The 25,134-nt window shown below is 43.4% G+C and overlaps 1 non-coding gene across 1 annotated transcript; it reads left to right on the plus strand.

The window, feature by feature from the left end:
* Positions 1-262: 262 nt before the first annotated feature.
* Positions 263-354, plus strand: trnar-ucu (transfer RNA arginine (anticodon UCU)). Its single transcript is given in 2 exon segments — positions 263-299; positions 319-354. It is a non-coding gene; the product is annotated as a tRNA-Arg (tRNA).
* Positions 355-25,134: the final 24,780 nt, after the last annotated feature.

The following is a 25,134-nucleotide window of genomic DNA, read 5'->3' on the forward strand; positions in this document are numbered from 1 at the left end:
CAGGAGACAAGGAGGAGATTTGGGAATAATACTTTCACCTGTAGAGTATTGATTATCTGGAAATTATTATCTGAACATGTGGTAAAGGTAAGTGTCATGAGAACGTTTCAGCAGTCTGTAGCTGAACACTTGATGAGCCAGAGCACTAGTGGATAAGGACCAGGTACCAGAAAGTGTGACGAGGACAGACAGGCGCGAGATTGGTGTCCTGAATGCAATGCATCAAAGGCAAACTTGTGGGCTTAACGGCAACATAAGGCGCGGCTCTGTGGCGCAATGGAAAGCGCGTTGGACTTCTACATCTCTATTCAGGTTGCGATTCAAAGGTTGTGGGTTCGAATCCCATCAGGGTCGTGTTTTAATTTATGTTTTGCAAAGTGGTCAGACCAGACTCGGCTGCTCATCTGCAAAACCGGTAATATTCGTGCATAAACCGAACTGTCTCGAAACGGAACACTTTCCTCCCACAGATGTACATTATCGATGTCTATTTATGGTAGAGATCGATAAATGCCTGTTAGCCAGTACGACGTTGTGGATGGGCTGGAAAAAGACATACAATTGTTGTGTGAGCCATGATGATATCAAATTACGTGGCAGGACAGGATCGGTGTTAAGAATGGCCTCCTTCTGCTCCTTTGTGTCTGTGCTATTTCTGGCCAAGATTTTTAAATAATCACATTGAGGACAATATGAAGTAAACGCCAAATAATATTTTGGTCTCATCTCCACTTTGCTTCCCTCCCGGCTGGAATCGACAGCTCTTGTTTCAGCTTTAGATCAGACAGCGGAGGATTCTCACAAGTTCTCCTTCAGGCTTAATGTTCCTTCACATAGGTTTCCAAGTGGACACATGGAGCAAACAATTGGATTCTGGGGATTCAGGGGCAGATTTCCCCTTTGCTGGGCTGGAATTCTGGCCAAGGTAATGAACGTGAATTTCTGACATTTTGAATCTTACTCTGGATTCTTGCGACTTTACGAATTAAACTGAATTTAATTTGCCCTTGCAGAACATTATTCAATCCTCACTGTGCATAAAAACCATGCCACATTCTCGTGCACATAGTATGCTGAACATTGTTGATGTTGTATGCAGTGTGGGTCGATGTCTCAGATGAACATGCCAAACGAAGTTGGTGAAATATCAGTGCATCGAATTTTCTGACGAATTGAAGCCTATAGAAGGAAAACATTGCCTGTGACCAACGCAGGAAGCCATGGTAAATGTATGCAGTATTCAATAAAACCGATTTTCACCACATTTATCTATACCATTTTCCTGAAGCTGATGCTTCACAATCTATGATCCATTATCAGTATAACCACCTCTGCACTGCGTTTCATTTCAGATACACAGAAAAAAAGTAATTCGGTTGAGGGGCCCAGTGGTAAGATCAGGAGACGTTCGCCACCATTAGACTGCAGATGCAGTGGTGCAATTAGTTAGCTTGCTGTACTTGCATGACAGAATGGCAGCACATGAACTGCCAAAGTTGTGCATTGGATTCTCGCCAGGTCTTTGTTTTACTTATACTGACCAGAGATGATTGCAACTTCAAGCTGAAGAACAGTTTAAACCCGGAATATTACATTGCAATAAAGTGCATTTGGCACTAATTTTGCACCGACCTGTAAGACCAATCTGAATTCCATCTGACCAGCATTTTTACATGAAAAACCGGAAGTTTAACAAATGATCATTTAATTGCCTTGAAGGTTGGTGAGTCTACGACTGTTGAAGAAAAGGCGTTCTGCACTCTTACTACTCTCTGAGAAAGGCAGCTACCTCGGCATCTATCACCCTCAACTTACATCGATGTGCCCTTGTGCCAACCATCACCATTTGAAGAAAACGCCTTCGCTGTCCACCTTAAGGCAAACTCTGATAATCTTTTATGTCTCTATTAATTCACTTCTCAACCTTCTTATCTCTATCAAAAACAGCCTCAAGTCCCTCAGCCTTTCCTCGTAAGACCTTCCCTTCAATGAAGGCAACATCCGAGGAAATCTCGTGTACAACCTTTCCAATGCTTTCACATCCGTCCTATAATGTGGCGACCAGAACTCGACAAGATTGGCCATACCAGACAAATTTCTGGAGCTGCAAAGGAATCGTTTGGCCCTGAAACTCAATCCCTCTGGCAATAAAACCGAACACACTGTGCTCATTGCAAACAAACCCATTAACGTGTGTGTTAACTTTCAGAGTTTTATATACGTAGACGCCGAGATCGCTCTGCTCATCTAAACTTCCAAGAATATTACAATTAGCCCAGAACATTTTATTCTTGTTGTTCATTCCAAAGTAAATCACATCACACTTTTCCACAATAACCTCCATATGCCACCCCTGAGTCCCGATCTGCAGATTATTCATGTCTGTCTGTAACCAGACTTCGGCACTGTTGACAACTCCATCGACTTAGTGTGTTCTGCGAATTTGCTCATCCATTATCCCATGCTCGAACCCACGTTATTTATAAAGGTGACAAATAGCAGTGGACCCTAACAGGAACCTTGTGGTACACCATGAATAACTGAACCCCAGAATGAATATTTTCCATTAACTACCACACTCTGTGTTCTTTCAGCGAGCCAATTACTGATCTAAACCGCAAAATCACCCTCAATCCCATATCTGTGTATTTTCTGCAACAGCCGACCGTGCATTCGTGAAAATCATATCCATGATGTTAACCACTTTACTCTCATCCACTTGTTTTTTGACCTTTTCAAAAAGCTCAGTAAAGTTTGTGAGCCACAACCTGATATTCGCAAAATCGTGTTGACTGTAGCGAATCAACTTCTTTCTGCTTTGGTGATCATAAATCATATCTCTCATAACCTTTCCCAAAACTTCACCTTCAAGGAAATACGGCTCACTGTTCCATAATTTCCAGCGTTCTCCCTACTACTCTTCGTGAAGAAGGGGACAATATTTGCTGAACTCGAGTCTTCTCACACTAATAACATAGACACTGACGAAATAAAGTTGGTAGTCAAAAGTTCTGCAATCTCCTCCCACGATTCCCAAAGTAACCTATGATACATCCCATCAAGCCCAGGGGACAAATCTACTTTCAGGATTTCAAGAATTGCTAACAACTCGTCTTTATGAATATAAATTTCGTTTATTCTTACAGATTGCATCTCAAAATTCTCTTCAACAGCATTGTCTTTTTCATTTGAGATATGATGAAAAATAAACATTCAAAGGCTCTCCTATCCACGGACTCCGTTGACGACGTCCTCCTACTGTTCTTGGCAGGCCCCAATGATATCCTAGATATTCTTTTATTCTTGAAATGACAAGATAAAGCTTCCGGTTTTTAAATGACCCTGCCAGCTAAAGACTTTTAATGTCCCCTCTTTGCTCTGAGTAGCTCTCTCTTTTGGCCCTTCCTTGCTAGCTTTTAATTTTCAAGTGCCCTAAGTCAGCTTTCATATTACATGTTTACATGCACGGCCTTCTCCATCTTGACAAGAATTTCAACTTTTTGAGTAAAAATGGCTCCCTGTCTCAACCTCATATTCCCTGCATGACGCACTTACACTTATCAAGGACATGCATGAGAGCTTACCTGAACAAGCTCCATATTTCAGGTTTGCAAAACCCCATGCGTTTACTTTCCCATCTGATGCATCCTAACTCATGCTGATCGCATCAAACTGGCTTTTCTCCCAGCGGTAGCTCATGCTCTGCGATATATATATATATTCCTATGCATCACTAAATAAACATACCGAATTGTGGTCACTATTACCAAAGTGCTCAATTATCTCCAAATCCAACAGTTGACTTGCTTCATTACGCAGTACCAAATCGAATATGTTTTTGATTCTTGTTGGCCTGTCTACATGCTGCGTCACGAAACCCTCCTGCACACATTGGACAAAGACTGACCAATCAGATCTCCTCAAACAATAACATTTCCAATCAATATTTGGAAAGTTAAACTTCACCACTACAGCTACCTTGTTACTTCCGTTCCTATCCAGAATCATCTTTGCAATCTTTTCCACCATATCTCTAGAACATTTTGGTGGTGACCTCTACTTGCCTCATTTTAATCTCAGCCCATTCTAGTTCAGCAGATTGAGTCGGGTCCTCACCAAATATCCTTTCTGCTACCACAGCACTGTCTTTGACTAAAAATGCCACATCTCCCCCTCTTTAACGACTTCCCTGTTCTTACTGAAAAATCGAAACTGAGGTGCAAGGAACAACCATTCATTTCAGTGCTCCATTCATGTCTCTGAAATGGTCACAATATTGAAGTCCCAGTTAACAACCCATGACAACGGCTTTATCCCAGATGCTCCTAGCGGTGAAGTAGGCACACCTCAATCCATCTTCATCCTTGCCAACATTCACTCGCAAACCCGAAATCCCGTTTATGTCCTAACCACTCAAAACTTCCAGCAAACCGCAGCTAAAATTCAGGTTCGCAATCCGCTGCTGAATTCGTTTAAACCCTCCTGATGAGCTTTAGAAAATTATCCACTCAGGATATTGGTACCCTTCCGGGTCAGGTGAAAACCATCTTGTTTGGAGAGGTCCAACCGACTCCAGAATGAGCCCCAACTATCCAGATATCCAAATCCCTATCATCTGCACTATCTTTACAACCACGTGTTCATCTGCTCTCTCCCTATTCTTTCCCTCACTATCATGTGGCATGTGTAACCAATCAGAGAGAACAACTCTGTTTGATCTCGTTCTAAAATGTCACCCTGGATCCCTGAATTCCTTCCATACATCCACATCAATTTTATTATAACTTGTTAGTGCATATGCGAAACATGACCTCGGCATCTCCCCCTCCCCTTAAGGGTCCTGAAAACACGCTGAGAGACATCACAAACCTTGGTAACGTGGAGGTTTCACATCAATCATGATCCTGCCCTGTACCCACATAAACTGCAATCTGTCCCCCTCACCATTTAGTCCCCAATAACTATTGCTCTCCTCCCCTCTCCACTACCCTTCTGATCACAGGGACAAACACTGTGCCAGAGATCTGTACACCATGGCTTACCCCTCGTAGGACATCCCCCCAAACGTACACTACGGTATGCTTGTTACAGATGGGCACAGCCAAAGTGGATGCCTGCACTAGCTGCCTGTTCCCTTTTCGTCTCCCGACTGAATACCATCGACCTGTTTCTTGTACCTGAAGTGCAACTGCCTCCATATAACTCCTCCCAATTCTCCTCAGACTACCCAAAGATCCAATGTTCAGCTCCAGTTCCCTAAAGCTGCTGCCAAGGAGATGGAGTTGGGTGCAATTCCCGTAGATTCAAATGTCAGGGACATTACAGTAAACTCTGAGATCTCACATTCCACAGGAAGAACATTCAAATGGCCGACCATCCATTTCTAATGTTGTGAATTCACACACACACGCACACACACACACACACGTGTGTGTGTGTGTGTGTGTGTGTGTGTGTGTGTATTCAGAATATTTGGAATTGGTTGGTCGGCCATTTGAATGTGTTAGGAGAAAGTGAGGACTGGAGATACTGGAGGTCAGAGCTGAAAATGTGTTGCTGGAAAAGCGCAGTAGGTCAGGCAACATCCAAGGAACAGGAGAATCGACGTTTCAGGAAGGTGTGTCCAGCAGGCTAAGATAAAAGGTAGGGAGGAGGGACTTGGGTGAGGGGCGTTGAAAATGCGATTGGTGGAGGGAGGTCAAGGTGAGGGTGATAGGTAGGAGTGCGGTGGGGGCAGAGAGTTCAGGAAGAATATTGCAGGTTAGGAAGGCGGTGCTGAGTTCGAGGAATTTGACTGAGACAAGGTGGGGGAGGGGAAATGAGGAAACTGGAGAAATCCGAGTTCATCCCTTGTGGTTGGAGCGTTCCCAGGCAGAAGATGAGGCGCTCTTCCTCCAACCGTCGTGTTGCCATGGTCTGGCGATGGAGGAGTTCAAGGACCTGCATGTCCTTGGTGGAGTGGGAGGGGGAGTTACGGGTGGTGGGGTTGGTTGGTCCGGGTGTCCCAGTGGTGTTCTCTGAAACATTCCGCAAGTAGGCGGCCTGTCTCCCCAATACAGAGGAGGCCACATCGGGTGTAGCGGATGCAATAGATGATGTGTGTGAACGTGCAGGTGAATTTGGGGTGGATATGGAAGTGTCCCTTGGGGCCTTGGAGGGAAGTAAGGGGGGAGGTGTGGGCGCAAGTTTTGCATTTCTTGTGGTTGCAGGGGAAGGTGCCGGGAGTGGAGGTTGGGTTGGTGTGGGTTGTGGACCTGACGAGGGAGTCACAGAGGGAGTGGTCTTTTCGGATCGCTGATAGGGGAGTGGAGGGAAATATATACCTGGTGGTGTGGTCCGTTTGGAGGTGGCGGAAATGACGACGAATGAAACGTTGTACATGGAGGTTGGTGGAGTGGTAAGTGAGGACCATGGGGTTCTGTCCTGGTGGCGGTTGGAGGGGCGGTGCTCAAGGGCGGAGTAGCGGGAAGTGGAAGAGATGCGGTGGAGGGCATCGTCGACGATGTCTGGCTGGAATTTGCGCTCCTTGAAGAAGGAGGCCATCTGGACTGTATGGTTGTGGAACTGGTCCTCCTGGGAACAGATGCGGTGGAGACGATGGAATTGGGAATATGGGATGGCGTTTTTTCAGGGGGCAGGGTGGGAGTCGGTCGGTTTATAGTAAATGTCCGTGTCGATTCGGTCACCCGAGATAGAAATGGAAAGGTCTAGGAAGGGGAGGGAGGAGTCTGAGACGGTCCAGGTGAATTTGAGATCGGGGTGGAAGGTGTTGGTAAAGTGGAAGAACTGTTCAACCTCCTCGTGGGAGCACGAGGCTGCGCCGATATAAAGTGGATGAACTGTTTAACCTCCTCGTGGGAGCACGAAGGCGTTCGGATATAAAGTGGATGAACTGTTCAACCTCCTTGTAAAGTGGATGAACTGTTCAACCTCCTCGTCGAATGTTCTTCCCGTCGAATGTGCGAGCTATATGTATATACATATGTGTATGTACATATATGTATAAATGTGTGTGGGCGTGCATTTTTGTGTGTATGCATATATATTTAAAAGTTGCAAAAGAACATTCAGTAAAACAGCATTTATTCAAAAAAATATCTGATTTTGTGGAGTGTTCTGTCCTTGGGAAATACCTCAGTTACTTAAGACCAGCCATAAAGACTCCCTAAGTGAATATCCATCACTCACGAGAGATACAGAGGTGATTTTTGAAGTCGATGACGTTTGTCATGTCGCTGGTCCTGCGCTGTGTTAAATTCTGGAAAGGACGTTTAGCTCGTATCATATTACTAATTGTGCTACAAACTCGCACAGTCCATTAAAACAATCCAAAAGTTATTAGGTTTATCTTATTGGACATTTTGCCTGTTATCAGAAAAACTGGAATAGAAATGACAAAGCTGTTTTTAAGTACTGCTATGAAGATTACAGAATTCAAGCATGAATTATTTTCGTGTCTTGTCACTAGATATGGTTGGGGGAGATGAGTGAGAATCAAATGAACTCACTCCCTTCTTTGTGATTGCAGCCAAATTTTCTACTGCAACAGATGAAAGAACAAAGGTGCATCACATCGGCAGGTCAGTTCCAACTCACGATAGTGTAGTTTCTTTTTGATTCTCGACATCTCCTAAAGTATTAGCTGAATGGGGAGATCAGGATCCTGAAGGTATGCTGAGACATTGCGCGAATTATTCCCACACTGTTGGCATCACTTTATATCATAAAACAGTTATGCAGCAGACTGTGCTAACTGGCTTCTCTTTAATGCTGAGCTAACACAAACAGCTCAATTCTTTTAGAATTTATAGAAGTTCACGTAGAACAAGCTGCTAACGCTTTCCTCACAATCAGCTCATTCTACACTTAGTCGTGGTCAGTTGCAGGTGTTATGAGGCTTCTTTCCAATTAACGTTAACCAATTAGAGAGTGTGCACGTAGCGTGTACCCATTCTAGCCGCCCAGACTCCCTGTCCCGATGAAATTCGCTCCTTGTGTGTCTGCACGTATCTTTACAAATGTTTTAGAATCAGCTTCTAAATAATTTTTCCTGAGAAAAAGTAATCATTTTCGAATTCAATAGCTGTAGAAAGAAAAAGAATGCGAGCTCCAAACTTTTCTTTATCATTCATCGCTGGTTTTCAAGTTCTTTACTCTAGATATAGATCCATTCGAATGAGGGAATTTCCCTCCTGTTTACTCTCACCAAATTCACATCGCCTAGAAATCTTCTATACGGACACAACTCAGTTTTACCTGGTGTCACGCCACATAATCTATTCGTCTTTTCCACCATCCCATGATACCCCGCTTTGTCTTATCAAATGGCATTATCCCCCACTATATCGTTGGCTTCCTTTCCATTTTTTCTGTTTCCAAGTAAACGCTGTCCATTCTTCCTGACGTCTTTTCATTCCAGTCATCGCCATCCATGTCTTTTATCATCTCTTTATGTCCCAGTATAGTCCATGTTGAAAAAGGATGCTGGGGCCAAACCAACACATGAAAAGCCGCTCTAATGCTGTGTACTACCATTACCAATGTGGGGAAAATTGGAGCTAGTTCAGTCAAAAGTGAAGCCGTTGGTTGTTGCACAATGAATCAATCACTGATTGGGTCGTGACTATTTTTCCTCACTTTTCTCACCTGTCTGAACATGTGCTAAAGCAACACAATAAGGGAACGTGGTATGCCTACAGTTCAGAAATTACTTATACGATACAACAAATGCACACCAATCCTCCTGTGATTAACCCTCACAGAACAATTCCTCACCCATTTTCTCTTCATTTGCTCCTGAATAAGGCAACTTACTGACAGTCGACCCAGTTGTCGGCAAATCATATCTCTGGCGCTGTGAGGCAGCAGTGATAACCAGTGAGCCAACTTGCGGCCCTGCACAATTATGCAAGGCACATTCGGACGCGTTTGAAATGTCAAAGACGTTTGACTTGTGTTGTTGCCCTTATCAGGAACAATTTATCCAGATTCCGTGACCAAGAAATTAACCCAAACCACAGCGGTGAAAGCGCTTTATGGTAACCACTAGTCGACCAAGAAGGACGGCATGTGCAATTGCATCTTCTCTTAACAGAATAGGGTTTTTTTCCTGCAATGAGAAATTCCTTCCAAAAAAGAGTGTTTGTGACACCGTGCTTTTAGAGCACAGAATAATACATTATGTCAGTGCCAGTCATCAAACATCCAAATATTCTCGTTTCCAGTTTCCACTAATTGCCCCACAGCTTGACGTCTGAAGTATTCATCTGAACGAAACTTTCCTTGCAAAGTTTTAATCTCCAATGAACCAGTGAATGAGTCTGAAGTCAGATACCGTCAAATTTGATCATGAACTGCGGGAAAACTGAGCCTCATTTTGACCCATAGAGGGATCTATGCAGACACATCTTTTGAAAGTGACAAAGGCCTCAGGAGAGCCCAACTTACATAAAATAAGGAATTGACCCGTTTGGCCACTTCTTTCTTCATGACTCGCTTTAAAACCGATTCTGTTTCCATAAGCAGAGGAGTAAACAGGCGGGAGTCTAACCCTCAAGGACTGTCCCAATCGGTAATAATTGGTACCTGCTAAATGTTGACTTCTCCAAATCTGAGGCAGCCTGGTGAGCTGTGGTCTTCCAACTTTCTGCCTGTTTAAATGAATTCCAGCAGATTCCTGTCTCTACATAAGGAACAGAAGCATTCAACCGTATCCCTGTACGTTTTCGTCCCCCATTGTTTCACCGTTACTTTTCTGCTTTTCATGAATAACGTTGTTCTTTCTGCCAAACGAAGGCAATCTTCGCATCAGAAGCTTGTCATCCTCACGTTCCTCGAAGGAAAAACACGTATGTGGACTTCCAAACTGTAACAAATGGGGTCTGGGGCGGGGAGTGGGGATGTTCTGTCTATAAAATGACTTCCAGATATTCCTTCAAAATTAATACCTAACAACACGGAGAACGCACCTTCGGATGCTTGCTGCAATAGTTGCAAGAAAATTCAGCAAGGCTGTAGTGTGAATCGAGGTTACAACCCCGAGCTCGAACCACTGATCTATGGCAGCACTAACATATGAAGCGTTTTGAGACTGACAAAAGATGATGACCTTTAGCAGAAAAACTTCGGTCATCTTTTGTGATACAAGTTTCGTTTTGTGAGACAAAATACGACTTGAAACCCACTTCTTTGATCACTTGCTTGATATAACACTTTGTCAGCTTCCCAATATCTCATAAGGTGACAGGGATCAACATTTGTTTAATCTCACACAAAGTAAAAGCTTTGAACCTTCTTTTATATAAAAGGCACGAAGTAGTATTGATACCAGCTCATTACCCTTGATTTCAGCATGTATTGCAGTTTTTCTCAATCACTTGGTGAGTAATTCCTTTCCTTTTGCCTGGTGCGATTTACGTTGCCACGGGAATGCATAATTTATGGCGTTGGCAGGTGACTGTTAGGCACCAAACGTGAAACAGTTCAAATCGAACATGCTCCGGAGCTTGCAATTCGAGGGAATGCAGAATATCTGAGAGTGCACTTTAAAACATAATATTGGGTGTCGTGGCCGCTGGCTGGGTTGGCATACCATTGACCAGCTCTATTTGCTCTTGAGTGGGCCTAAGGATATGACAGTGATTGTTAGAGGGAAGACAGTCAAGAGATTTGCAGAAAATGATGAAAAATTTGAAATTTTGCCGCCCGGTGATGGGTGAGCAACCCTTGTTGTGAGTACTTCCACATGCGGGAGAGGTATTGGAAGAACTCAGAATTACATCATTGGGTAAATATCCTGCAACTCCTTCCCTTCCACCATGTGGGAGCCCTTGTGGAAAGATAAAGCTGCGAAAGCCGCAGTGCACGTTTGGGAAAATAGGCGTTCGTAAAAATGCCTTTCAGATAATGAACAATGAAACTGTGAACAGAACGCAAGTACACCTTTGAATAGAAGCAGTGGGAGTTCGATCATAGAACATAGAAAATAGAACATTACAGCACTGTACAGTCCCTTCGACGTTCGATGATTCGCCAACCTGTCATCCCAATCTGTAGTCCATCTAACCTACACTATTCCATGTACGTCCATATGTTGGTCCAATGAGAACTTAAATGTACTTACAGTTGGCGTATCTATTACCGTTGCAGGTTAAACATTCCATACCCTTACTACTCTCTGAGTAAAGAAACTACCTCTGACATCTGTCCTATATCTATCCCCCCTCAATTTAATTCTATGCCCCCTCGTGCTCGCCATCGCCATTCTTGGAAGAAGGCTCTCTCTGTCCACCCTATCTAAATCCTCTGATTATATGATATGTCTCTATTAAGTCACCTCTCAACTTTCTTCTCTCTGATGAAAACAACCACACGTCCCTCACCCTTTCCTCGTAAGACCTTCTCTTCATACCATGCAACATACGAGTAAATCTCCTCTGCAACTTTTCCAAAGCTTCATCATCCTTCTTATAATGTTGTGACCAGAACTGTATACAATAGTCCAAATGCGGCCGCATTAGAATTTTGTCCAGCTGTAGCATAACATCATGGTTCCAGAACTCGATCCCTCAAGTAATAAAAGCTAAAACACTGTATGTCTTCTTAACAAACTTGTCAACCTGGATGGCAAACTTCAAGGATCTCTCTACGAGAACACTGAGATCACTCTGCTCACCTACACTACCAAGAAACTTACCATTAGCACAATACTTTGCATTCCAGTTGTTCCGATCAAAAGGAATCACCTCTCACTTGTCCCCATTAAACTCCATTTGCCACCTCTCAGCCCAGCTCGGTAGCTTATCTATGTCTCTTTGTAAACTACCACATCCTTCATCACTATCCACAACTCCACCGACCTTAGTGTCGTCTGAAACTTAATAACCCACCCTTCTACGCCCTCAATCAGGTCGCTTATAAAATATAACGAACAGCAGTGGACCCAACGCCGACCCTGGCGGTTTCCCACTGGCAACTGGACTTCAGGATGAACATTTTCCATCAACCACCACCCTCTGTCTTCTTTCAGCAAGCCAATAACTGATAAAAACTGCTACATCTCCCAAAATCCCACTCCTCCGCATTTTATGCAATAGCCTACTGTGGGGAACCTTATCGAACGCCTTGCTGAAATCCATATACACAACATCAACCTGTTTACTCTAATCGACCTGCTTGGTCACCTTCTCAAAGAAATCAGTTAGGTTTGTGAGGCACGAACTACCCTTCACAAAACCATGCTGACTATCTCTGAACAAATTATTCCTTTCCAGACGGTTATAAATCCTATCTCTTATGACCTTTTCCAACAATTTACCAACAACTGAAGTGAGGCTAACTGACCTACAATTAACAGGATTATCCCTACTCCCCTTCTTGAACATGGGAACCATATTTGCTATCCTCAGGACTCATGGCACTATCCCTGTAGACAATGACGATTTAAAGTTCAATTCCAAACGCTCGACAATATCCCCCCGGCTTCCCAGAAAATCCTAGGAAAAAGCACATCCAGCCCAGGGGGCCTATCTATTTTCACACTCTGCAGGATTTCTAATACCTCCTCCTTTTGAACCTCAATCCCACCTAGTGTAGTAGCCTGTATCTCAGTAATCTCCTCGACATCATTGTCGTTTTCTAGACTGAATACTGTTGAAAAGTATTCATTTAGTGCTTCCCCCATCTCCTCTGACTCCACACACAACCTTCCACTGCTATTGCTGATTGGCCAACATCTTAATTTCGTCATTCATTTATTCCTTAAATACCAATAGAAAGCCTCAGTGTTTACCCTGACCCTATCCCCCAAAAACTTCTCATGTCTCCTCCTGACTCATCTGAAATATCTCTTTCGGTCTTTCCTGGCTACCTTGTAACCCTCAAGCACCCTAACTGAGCTTTCGCCTCTTATCCTAACATGAGCCTTCTTCTTCCTCTTGACCAGACAATCTACTTCCTTCGGCTCCTGCTCTGGACAGCTTTCACTCTGCCTGACAGGTACATAGTTATCTCGGAAACACAGTAGCGTTTCCTTGAATAAGCTCCACATTTCTAATGTGCCTATCCACTGCAGTCTCCTTCTCCATCCAGTGCTTCCGAAGTCTGGCCTAATCGCATCATAATTGCCTTTCCCCCAGCTGTAACTCTTGCCGAGTAGTATACACCTATCCATTTCCATGTCAAATCCCCCTTAACAACTACCCTGTCATTCTCACTGCTATCGAGAATCATCTTTGCTATCCTTTCTTCTACACCTCTGGAACTATTCGGGGGCCTATAGAAAACTACCAACAGGGTGACATCTCATTTCTAACTTCAGCCCATATTACGTTTTTTGACGAGTCCCCAAACATCTTTTCTGCAACTGTAATACTGTCTTTGACCAACACTGCCACAGGCCCCCCTCTTTTACCTTCTTCCTTGTTCTTACTGAAACATCTAAATCCTGGAATCTGCAGCAACCATTCATGTCCCTGTTCTATTCATGTCTACGAAATTGCCGCAACACCAAATTCCCAGGTACCAACCAATCCTGTAAGGTCATCGACCTTACTCCAGATGCTCTTGGCATTGAAGTAGACATACGCCAAACCAACGACTTGCTCACCGGTGCAATCTTGCGACCCTAAGACTTGTTTTCGATCTCCCTACTCTCAAAATTTTCAATACTTGAACTACAACTTTGGTTCCCATCCCTCTGCTGGATTAGTTTAAACACACCTTAGCGAATTGCCCCCCAGGATATTGGTACCCCTCTGGTTCAGATGAAGACCGTTCTGCCTTTACAGGTCCCACCCAGCCCAGAAGGATCCCTAATTATCCAATAATCCAAACCCCTCCCTCCTGCACCATCCCCGTAGCCACGTGTGCAACTCCACTCTCTCCCTATTCCTTGCATCACGAGCACAACAACAGGGAGGGAATTTGAAAAGACGGATGGAAGTATATTATGACCGTGACTTCCAAACGAACGGATTAGAGTTTGAGCTGCAGAAGAGCAGAGACGTGGAAGAGTTAATGATGTTAATGAAGTGCAAGTCGGCTGACATGGTGATGTTGTGGATATGTGGTTAAAAACACATAAGAAATTGAAGTATGTCACCATGGTTATGGCGTGTCTGTTCAGACTCAGACAATTACCATGGAGGAGATTGAATCAGTGGCGAGGCATTTTCTCCTAGGACTTGGTCGATTATGCCTTCCAGCTCATCTCATCCACTTCCGTCAACTCTGCTCCCAAACTCATCCCTCCAACTGAGACGAGGACAGAACTCCCTTCTACAACACTTTAAAATCCAGCACCCTCTGTAGACATCATGTCATCCTCCGGCATTTCCGTCAGCTGCAAATAAAACCCACCAACTAAGATGTGTTTCCCTCCCCACCCCTACCCACTTTCTGTAAATATCATTCCCTCTTCGACTTCCTGGTGGTGCACGCTCCCACCAACCACCCTCCCATCCGCTCCCAGCAAACTTCTCATTCCAACATGGGATTTGCAAAACATCCATCCTCACCTCCGCCCTCAACTCTGTCCAAGGCCCCAAAGGACCCTTCCATGTCCATCAGAGTTTCACCTGCATTTCCACGCATGTCATTGTTCCCTGTGCAGTCTCCTCGATACTGAGGAGATCGGATGCCTAATTATAGACCACTTCGGAAAACTTCTCTGAGAAACCCGCACCAAACAACACCACTGGCCGCTGGCGGAACATGTCAACTCTCCCTCCCACACAGCCAAGTTCATTCAGGTCGAGGGCTTCTGCCGCTCTCATGAACTGTCCTGTCTGTCCATCTTCCTTCCCACCTATCTGCTCCACCCTGCGCTGCGACCTATAATCATTACCCTCACCTCCATCCTCCTATCACACTCTCAGTTACTTTGTCCCAGCCACACACGCTCCCATTTATTTCTCTACCACCTCGCTTCACAAGCCTCTTTCCTGATGGTGCCCGAAACGTCGATTGTCTTGCTGATTGGATGCTGCCTGCACTGCTGTGTTCTTCCAATATCACACTTCTAAGTCAGTGGCGAGACAGTGGATTTTGAGTTCGGGACTGAAGTCAGATGCCTCAGTTTTGCAATGATTCAATTGTAAGTAATGTCTGCTCCATCAGGACTGGATGGCAGACAATTCAAGACAGTGTTTGACCTGGAGGGAACAGGGAGGTGATCGTGTTCATATCCACCTGCTGACCCGCTGATCTCTGTAGTGGAGGCTGTGTGCATGAAAGATTCTGACAAAATTCTCTTCCAATTCTTCGCGTTGAAAAACCCTTACCTTCAGACCTTATCTTCAGACAAAATCCAGAGTCTGTGAAAGACGGTTTCATACTCTCATTTTTGGATAACATCAGTTTCGCAGGATTTTAGAAGGGTAAGATTTACAAACCAACCTCTCCACCATAATCTGATGAAGCCGCACTATTTATCCCGAATACAACTTGATCAGATTTTGAACATGAAATGAAAAAGCCCTGGTTACAGTGTGAGATAAATCGTTAACTTATTGGTGTGTGGACGAGGCTTCCACCTGTCATCAGACCTTACAAAGCTCAATTGCAATCATACTGAGGAAAGACTGGGGAAACGTGGGGATCCACTCCCTGTCTGAGCTGAATTCCCGTGGACGCAATGATACCAGGAACAAGCCATTCACCTGCTCAGAGTGTGGGAAGGGATTTCACTCTGTCTCTGACCTGCTGCGACACCTACTCGTTCAAAATGATGAGAAGCTATTTCAATGCCTGAACTGTGGGAAATGCTTTAAAACATCCAGCATTTGGAGAACCGAACACCTCGCTCATTCTAATTAGGAACCTTTTATCTCTCAGGACTTTGGAAAATGTTATCAACCCTCTATGTGCTTCATCTTTGAGAAATATGCTCACATAAATAAGAGTCCATTAAGAATCAAAGAGACCTGACGTGTAATCCACGTGCTCACCCGGAGGAGAGAAATCTCCAGTTCCAAATCTGTGGGACGTGTTGTAACGTCCGAGCGACCGGGTGGCTCATCACCTTTCAACACAGTATTAACAGGTCTTTCTAAATGCCATGACTGCGGGAAGTGCTGCACTCTTTCCTGAATACTAACGTGTCATCACCATGTTCACACCGAGGATAGACATTAATCAGTATAAACGTTCCTGGGGACAGTATATCATGAACGTCTTCACATTGAGGAGAGACCTTTCAAACATGTAGTCTGTGGGATGTGCTCTCTACTCTCTGTACAACTGATGTCCCATCGATATTTTCGAATTGTGAGAGACGTTTCAAGTGAATTTATTCCAGGAATAGATTCAAACAATCATCTCAACTCTCAGCACACCATGTTTTGCAGTTGTCAGCAAGCATTTACCTGCTTCATGTGCGAAAAACAGTTAGGTCACTCATCGACCATGCTGATAGTGTAGAGGGATCCCACTGAGGGATGGAATTCCCTCACTCATCGACCCTACTGAGACAGCAGAGAGTTTACATATCTCAACACCGATTGAACTTTGTTCTTCACATTCAGATCTCAAAGCAAAGTTTTAATATTCTCGATAACAACCAAAAAAGGCAAATACAATGTTAAACAGAGTATCGAAGGTCATTGGAAGGATGGTATTACAGAGTACGTGAAGCACCAGCATAGTTTGTCAAGGAGAAATCACATTTGACAAATGTATTAGAATGCTTTCAGCAGATAATGAGCAAGTGAGACGAAGTCAAGCCTGTGGAGGTGACCGGCTTGAATTTCCATAGACATATGTCAAGGTGCAGAATGGCAAACTGATAAATAAGAGGCCATGGATTGAGGCTTGGCTGACTGGCAGAAGGCAGACAGTTGGGTAAAGAGGCCTCTTCCAGTATGGCAGCCCGTGACTAGTGGAGTTCAAATGAGTCAGGTTTGGCACCACAGCTATTCACATTATGTATGAATGACCCATTCAAAGAAACTGACGGTGTTGTTGCTCCATTTGAAAATACACAATGATAGGTGGAAGGCCAGATCTTATTGATGAAGCGGGCATGCTGCAGAATGACTTGAACGGAGTGAGTGCTTCGAAAATCGTTGTAGTTGCCATACTTTGTGGAAAATATGAGGTCATATGTTTGGTGGAAAGAGTAGAGGCATAGATAATTTTCTGAAAGCAGACAGAATTCCAAGTTCAATTTTCTCTTATGTTTAGCATGCAGTTTCAGTTGGTGTTTAGGAAGGCAAATACAATGTCGGCGTTCAGTTCAAGCAAATTAAAAAGCACCGGCAGATGTTTAGGCCTAAGTCAATAGGAGGCTCTGGACCATTGCATTTGGAACATTGGGAGTAGGTTTTGGCCCGATATCTAAGTGATGGTATGTTTTGCGTGGTGGATAGGAGGTTTATATTGGCTGCCTCAGTGGTGAGTAGTAATGTCTTGCAGCCTCCGCGATGTTTGTTCAATATCTACTTTCGACGAATGTGAATTTGGAGTTGGCATATACTATCCGTTTCAGCCTGCGTTTCCTCCTCAGACTAAAGATTTGTGGCTGACGTTCTTTCGTCATGGGAAATTCAGAGTTACAGGAATTGGATAGAGGTGTGAATTGGGAACGATTCCCTTCGCATGATTAGCGGGGGTTTATTATCCAAATCTCCGTTTTGCACATTTTAGGTATTCCGTTAGAACAACGTTGATCGCAGGGATTTAGGCCTTTTCATGAGAATTTTTTTAACCGAGGTGACACCTTCCATATAAACGCATGGTTTCAAGTAAAAGTCTTGAACGATATAAGGAGTGGAGGGTCATTCTTGAGGAAGACATCATAAAGGTCAATGGAGAATATTAAATAGCCTCAGACCATAAAGTTAAGTATAATCTAAAGATATTCTGCCAGTACATTAAGAAATTGAGACGAAATAGGACCACTTTAAGATGAAAAAGCTCACCTATGCCTTGATCCTCAGCAGATGGAGAAACATGTAATGTTCATTTCGCGTCAGTTTACACTGTGGAGAATGAAATGGCGGGTACACCTAAATACTGATGTTTTGAAACTAGTTCACATTAAAAAAGGGAGGTGCTGGATTACCTGGAAACTATAAAGTTGGATATTTCTCTGGGATCTGATCTCCTGTATCCCGAAAACTTGTGGGAAGTTAGGGAATGAAACTGTTGGGCCCTTCGTAGAAATATTTTTATTATCTATTATTACGAGTGAGGCGCCGAATGTTGTGCCTTTGCTTAGAAAGGAATTCATGGAGAAGTCTGGGATCGATATACCTGTGTGTCTATTTATGGTCGTGGGTAAGTTGTTGGAAGCAATTCTTACCGATAGGATTTATTTGAATTTTTAGATACAAGGAATGAATAGGGATAATCAGCATGGTTTTGAACAAAATTGATTGATTTTTTGCAGGCGTAACCAAGAAGATCAATGAGGACATAGTGGTAGAGTTTGCTCACTTGGGGTTGAATAAAAGCTTTTACAGTGTTCCACATGGTTGACTAATTCATAAAGTTAAATCGCATAAGTTAAATGTAAGGATTCCAATTAGGTATTAAATTATTCGATAGCAGGATGATGAGAATGGTGGTGGAAGGTAATTTTCAGACTGGAGGACTGTTACCAATGGTATACGATTGGCTGAGCGCACATTCATTTTATTTTTCATTTAAATAAATGATGTACGTGGGAAGATAGAAAGCATGGTAAATAAGTTTGCAAAATTGGTAGAAGAATGGACAATAATAAGGTTCTAGAAAGTTGTGAAGCGATTTGCTCGTCAGGTCAGTTTCTCTCTGGCCTCGAGTTTAAAAAGCGTGTGGGGGAGAAGTTGTGAAGGGTCATTCGTCCATCGTGAAGCGTACGTTATCAGGCATCCATCTATTCTTGTCCCAGTTTGCAGCAATGAAATTGTCTATTTGATCTGATATGACAGAACAATGGTACTGAAGGTTGACCTGATCACAATGTTGTAACCTCTTTGAGGAACGTATTTTTATGTTCAAATACAAAGGTAGTCACGCAGGCACATTCCCCGATAGTGACAGAGTCCTCAGAATTATATCCATTCCATGTGCTTTATGTCTACAAGTATCTCTGGAGAAAGGAGGCTTTCAGTGGAATACAAGTCACTTCGCCAGAAAATGTGCACCGTTGCTGTGAACCGCGATATGAAATGGATACTGAGCTGAAATGATCCGAAACGCTTCTCATGTGAAACTTTCAATAACACAAATCCCACCAAAATAAGCCCTCTGGCTCCTGGGACCTGACAGGTTAGCGCACAGCAGACATTCCTCCTTAAGAAACAACGGGCACATGGCAAAATCTAAACACTTTCCTGTCTTGTCTTGTTCTGTTTCTGTCGCTGTCACACTTCCCGCGTCCTCTGAACGTCTAGTCCCAATGTCAATGAGCTATTTGATGTAAACACAGGCATATCGAAATAGTAATCTTTATTTCAAAAGCAGAGCCAGGGATTGTAAGCTGCAAGGGCTTGCTCTCTGCTGGGTAATGAAACATCACAGTTTCGTTGTACTCATTATCATATAGACTGATTCCACAAATATGCACCACAACCAGTCATTATCAATTGAAATGTCCCAATGAATACCGTGACGGGCAGAAAGATCAGGGAAGAGTAGCTTCGACCCCTTCCTCGCCGACGGACATTTTGCAAAGAATGTCCTGTTACTTGACAATATGACCTCCTCGAAGCTGGCCATGGAAGTGTCTAGAACAATAATATCCTTTGGCCCATATGTCTGCACCAGTCCAACTTAATCCCCTGAACTGTTCTTATCTCATTTGGCGTCAATTGCTTCAGAGGGGCAAATGTATTCAGTCATGGAAGTGGACAACTAAATGGGTATTACCTGATCTGGTGTTATCTGTCTTTTCCATCCTGACAGGCAGTTGGTTGCAGATTCTTAACGTTCCTTATTTGAGTTTACACATTTCACCTAATCCTGCGATTGAATTTCAAACAAGAAAGCAGAGAACAAGCACTCATCAAGTTCACTCTCGGCTTTCAATCAGTCAGCAAAATGCTTAACTGAATGAGGAATCCACATTGCATTTAATGTCCATCGCCTAAACGACATGGCCACATCTGCAGAAGCGTGCTTCTAAACTGTTTTCAAGTACTCCCTCACTGTGGAGCTGAGGGACAGGCAATCATTGTTCGGTTTGTTTGAATTCAATCACCACAGTTTCGACAAGGTTAAATTACAGGATATGTTTGGTCTGTGTAATAAATCTCGTTGGTTGAAATGGTCATTCAGTTAAAAAGAAAAGTAGAGATTGCAGGAGAAACTAAACAGATCTGGCAGCATCTGGGGAGAGACAAATAGAGACAACGATTCAGAGCTTCTCCAGGAGTTTCTCCGAACTCTGTTTTCTCCGACAGGTGCTGGCAAACCTGCCGAGTTCCTTCATCAATTTCTGTTTTTGTTTTAGATTCCGAGCGTCCACAAACCTTCACTAGCCAGTCAACAATACGGTAACGCATTTGTGGCTCCTCACTGGATTTGCTTTCCGTTTGGGAGCATATCCTTGACCCTATTAAAAACCCGAAAGTGCACAGCACAGGAGTCGGATGAACAAGAACACCGGCTGCTCCATGCGTGAGTACACTTTATCGGTTAACAGCGAAACGAGAGGACTAATTGCTCCACAGAGACTGGGGAGTCCCTTGTAGCAGGCCCCTTGCAGGATCTCCTAAAGCAGACTGTTAGTGAATTCAAGCTATCGCCTGCCCTTCGCAGAATGAAAATTGACCTCAATTGGTTAAAAATTCCAAAATGAATCCGAAGAGCCGAACGCACTGACTAGCATCGTCACAGAGACTAATGAGCCATTGGCTTCAATGACCCCCGAATGCAAGCTGCAGCCTGCCCCTCCGATATTGACAATCACCCTTAATTAGCATTTTTCCTAAATAAATCCAAGGAAATTCACGGTGAAAACATGGGAATAGTCTGATCCCACCCTCTATAGACGCACCCATGACACCGGAACCAGTTATCCTCCAAAAGGGATTGCCTCACTTCCACCCTTTCAGTGTTTTATCTCTTCCCGCGTTTTTGAATTGCCCTGGAGCTGAGATGAGATTTGACATCCCAACGTGCAGGAACGAGAATCCTTTACTATCATAGATCATTCCATGTCCGGAGAATATCAGAGTCAAAGTACCGGCCTCTGAAAGAACGGAAAGATTTCTAAACTGTCTCTGCCCGGTCGGCCATTTCACCCTTCATTTTCCACTGAATCCGCGGCCCAAGGAATATCTAAAGATTCCGAAAGCTCGAGTCTGGGATTTCTGTTTTGCTTGTTGACAGTTTTCCCACTTGACAATTGGTAACATTTTCCCAGAACCTTTTCACAATCCTCTGTTTTGCGCCATGTACAGAGATTCACGACCCTGGGAATATATTGTTTGGAGCAAAGAAGATTAATGTGAAATTTCTTGGGGACGTTTATAATGATGTGGGAGAAAGAGCTGTGGATGGGTGGATTAATGGTCAGGAGGAACTGCTGCGTCTGACCAGGGTAATTGACCAGAGAACGAGGAGTGAAGACGTTTAATGGAAAAAGACGACTTGTTTCAAATAAACTCAGTGAAACCTACATATATACTATGCGTATTTTTTGTCATCTGTGGATAGAGGAACAGGTCCGTTTTGAGTCAGGTCCGTTTCTTGTTCAGAACGCAAGTTTTCTGCATCTCAAGAAAAGACCTGAGAACATATCGAGTTGTTTCGGCGGGTTTTCTGGAGTTGCAGCGATAACTCTTCCAACAAGAAAACATTTAAAATCAACTGTGAGGGAAACATGCTCGGTATTGATGAAAGATAGAATGAATATAAAGGATCCCTTTTCATGAGCAGAGAGATTAATAACACGGCAATGTTCGAGGAATAAAGATGCACTTCTATCGCGCCTTTCAGCTCTACTTGAATCACAGGCACTGAAGCACCTATGAAGCAGATGTGTCATTGTCAATAATAATGTGCTAATCAGGGCAGATTGTTCAAACAGAGGTCAAAAAAGAAAACTCAGAACTGGCACTGGAAGTGCCAGTGAGATTATGTTTTACTTTAAAAGAATTGTCCTGCTCTTGTTTATATCCAGAATTTTGCAGGACCAGTCATCCCAATCTCAGAGAAAGGCGTTACCCTCTTAAGAAACAAATGAGGAGGATGTTCTCACATTCAATATGTAGCAAGTATGTGGAAGTATTTGCAGCCAAGGCCTGTCAAGACTGGGTATGTTCAAGGCTTCAATTATCTCTCTGTTAATAGCATGCAGCAAGTGGCAATGTAAAATGTGTCCACATTTGCTGACAATGCACACTAGTGGGAGCGCATGTTATGATAAGATCATGGCAATATGCATAGGCATATAGATAGGTTGGGTGAGTGGGGACAAACTATTCAGGTGCAGTTTCATGTGTGTATTTTTAGGTCATGCACTTTGGTCGGAAGAGTCAAAAGACAGATTACTATTAAAATCGAGATAAAGTAGAAGAAACATGTGACGCAGAAGAATATTATACACGGCACAAAGTTTAGTATCATATTCTTTCCCTGACAAAAAGGATGGCTTCCTTTCCGAATGCTGACAATGAAAAAGATTGTTTCCCAGGAAAGAAAAATAACTGAAACTAATAGCCTAATCGGAAATTTAGCAAAGACTTAGATCGTTCCAATGGACGACATTGATGTATATGGCTCGCTAACATTTGTTTACAATGGGGCTTGGAGTGGGAGTTAGGGGACCTGGGGAGTGGAAGTCAGGTTATCCATGATTACTGTCATCGTTCATCTGTCTACGTCATTTTGTACGTTTAATTTCGCATTTTGGTTCCTGTGAGTGCCCTTGTAAACTGTACCCGCTGGTGATTATTTCCCTGGTTGCTCTTCATCACGACTCGAAAGAATTCAAAATTCTGTTCTCCTTGATTTCGGTAATCTCTAATCAAATGTCATCAGTACCTCGATACTTTCCAAGCCTGTCTTCCTTCTTGCAATATCAGTTGATCCGTCACTGCGTTACTGTTGACCAAATCAAGAACAAATCAAACCGCATCAATAGCATCTCGGTTCTGAACGCAGATAACTGCAGCCACTGCCCAGAGCACTGCCAACTGTAGGATCACAGAAGCACACATTGTACAGCCAGGAAACTCAAAACAACAGAAACACCCTTTTGGGCTGCGGACCTGGTTGTGTTTCTCAATCAGCAATCGAATTTTACATTGGTAATATCAACAGTTCCCTCACACAAGGAACTAACTAATGCTGCAGACAGAGGATAAAGTGTGGACTGTAGATACTGGAGATCAGAGTCAAGAGTGCGGTACTGGAAAACTTAGCAGATCAGGCAGCATCTGAGGAGTAGCAGAATCGACGTTTTGGCCGAATGTCTGATAAAGTATTTATGTCAGAAACATCCATTCTCCTGCTTCTTGGATGCTGCATAACCTGCTGTACTTTTCCAGCAACACATTCTCCATTGCTGCAGACTATCACACAATCCGAGATTCCAGGCACGGAATCAGCGACACTCAGTGTAATGAGTCAACCTACTGCGGACACCTGGCAGTGGTGTTTCATGTCAAATTGATCTTCAAGAATGTGTATCGTGAGTTGTCCGTCCTGTATAATGTTTCCTGCAGTCCCGATATGCAATATTTTTTTTCCAAATTTGTCTTGCCTATGATGGGTAATTGGTCCATTTTTTGGTGAGTTGTTGTCAAATATGTCTTTCGGTTTATGCTGTCTCATAACTCTGAGTGGTCAGAGGAGTCTGACTGTATGTGCCGAGACATACTTTGACGTATAATTTAGAAAGCTTGGTTGGTTGGGTAATGGTATGTCCTCCCGGCGTTGGTTTTACAATGAATATGCGGGAATATCGATTGTTGCAAAATATTTCTGGAAGATCCACTAAACAACACAATCAGCTGTCCCGAGTAGCAATACACAGCGATGACGAGGACAACAAATTCGACTGTGACAACACAAATACATTGGGGCCAGCTAAACAGAGTGAAGCCAGAGAATATCTAGAATGACTAGACTCAACCAATGACTCCATCAAAAAACAGTTGATCTGGACCCAACATACTGGGACATGCAAAGGACGACAAGAACCAGCAACTGAAAGCTATGGGAAGGAAATCAAACAATTCGAAACACTTCAGGATAGCAGCGCTTCACACGAGTTTCATCTGCCTAGAGGATATCACTGAGAAAGGGAAGGAAACGGCTGCAAACCAACTTCCTAAAACCACCAAATATCCCCACAAAATCTGCACCCTTCATTAGAACTGCAGATTTTTAAACAAACCTTGAAACCCTGAAACAGTCAGAGCCACCCCAGCGGGAAAATAAACCCTGGTCTCCCACGTGACAACTGAGGTTACCAACCACACGGTGTATGTCAGAGCTAACTGAGCCTGCAAGCTACTTGTGCATGCTCTTGTCAATAACACCTGCTTGATTATCCTCATCCTATTTTCCATCATTTAACGTTGTATGTCTTAAGCATTACAAATTCACAGTTACATATCTCTAAAAATTGTGACACTTTCTGCCGCTCTGACACATACAAACAGTGATGTTCAGATTCCATCCACTCCCCAGCTGATAAGGTTTTCTATGTACAGCTACTCGAACATTTATGACTCTTATCTTAACTCTATGGCTTCTGTTTGATTGATCCCTCCATCATAGGGAATGTTTTCGTTGAGTGTACCCAACCCATTCCACTGATTATTTCGTACATCTCAATACTGTCTCCTCTCAACCTCTACAGCTCTCAGAAATACAAGGCCAGTCTAAATGAACTCTATCATAGCTGAAGTTCTTCAATCCAGACAATATATTGGCGAAACACTTCTGCACCGTTTCCCCAGCTGTGATATCGTATCTTTTATGTGAATTGCAGCATTGTACATAATACTCTAGTGAGAGACGAATAAAGACTTGAAATAAATGTGGGGAATTCATAAACATTGTTCTTTTCCAATAAAGTCTCTTTCCTTCGAAATTGTTCTGTGTCATTTCATGAACCCAGTGCTCCAATGAACTCTGGTCCATGCAAATCAAACACTGTACATGATGATTGATAACCAACCACATTATCTGATTGCA

The sequence above is a fragment of the Chiloscyllium plagiosum genome, unplaced genomic scaffold (assembly GCF_037043375.1).
Source record: "Chiloscyllium plagiosum isolate Xiang-an unplaced genomic scaffold, Cpla_swu_hap1 HiC_scaffold_47, whole genome shotgun sequence".
Lineage (NCBI taxonomy): Eukaryota > Metazoa > Chordata > Chondrichthyes > Orectolobiformes > Hemiscylliidae > Chiloscyllium > Chiloscyllium plagiosum.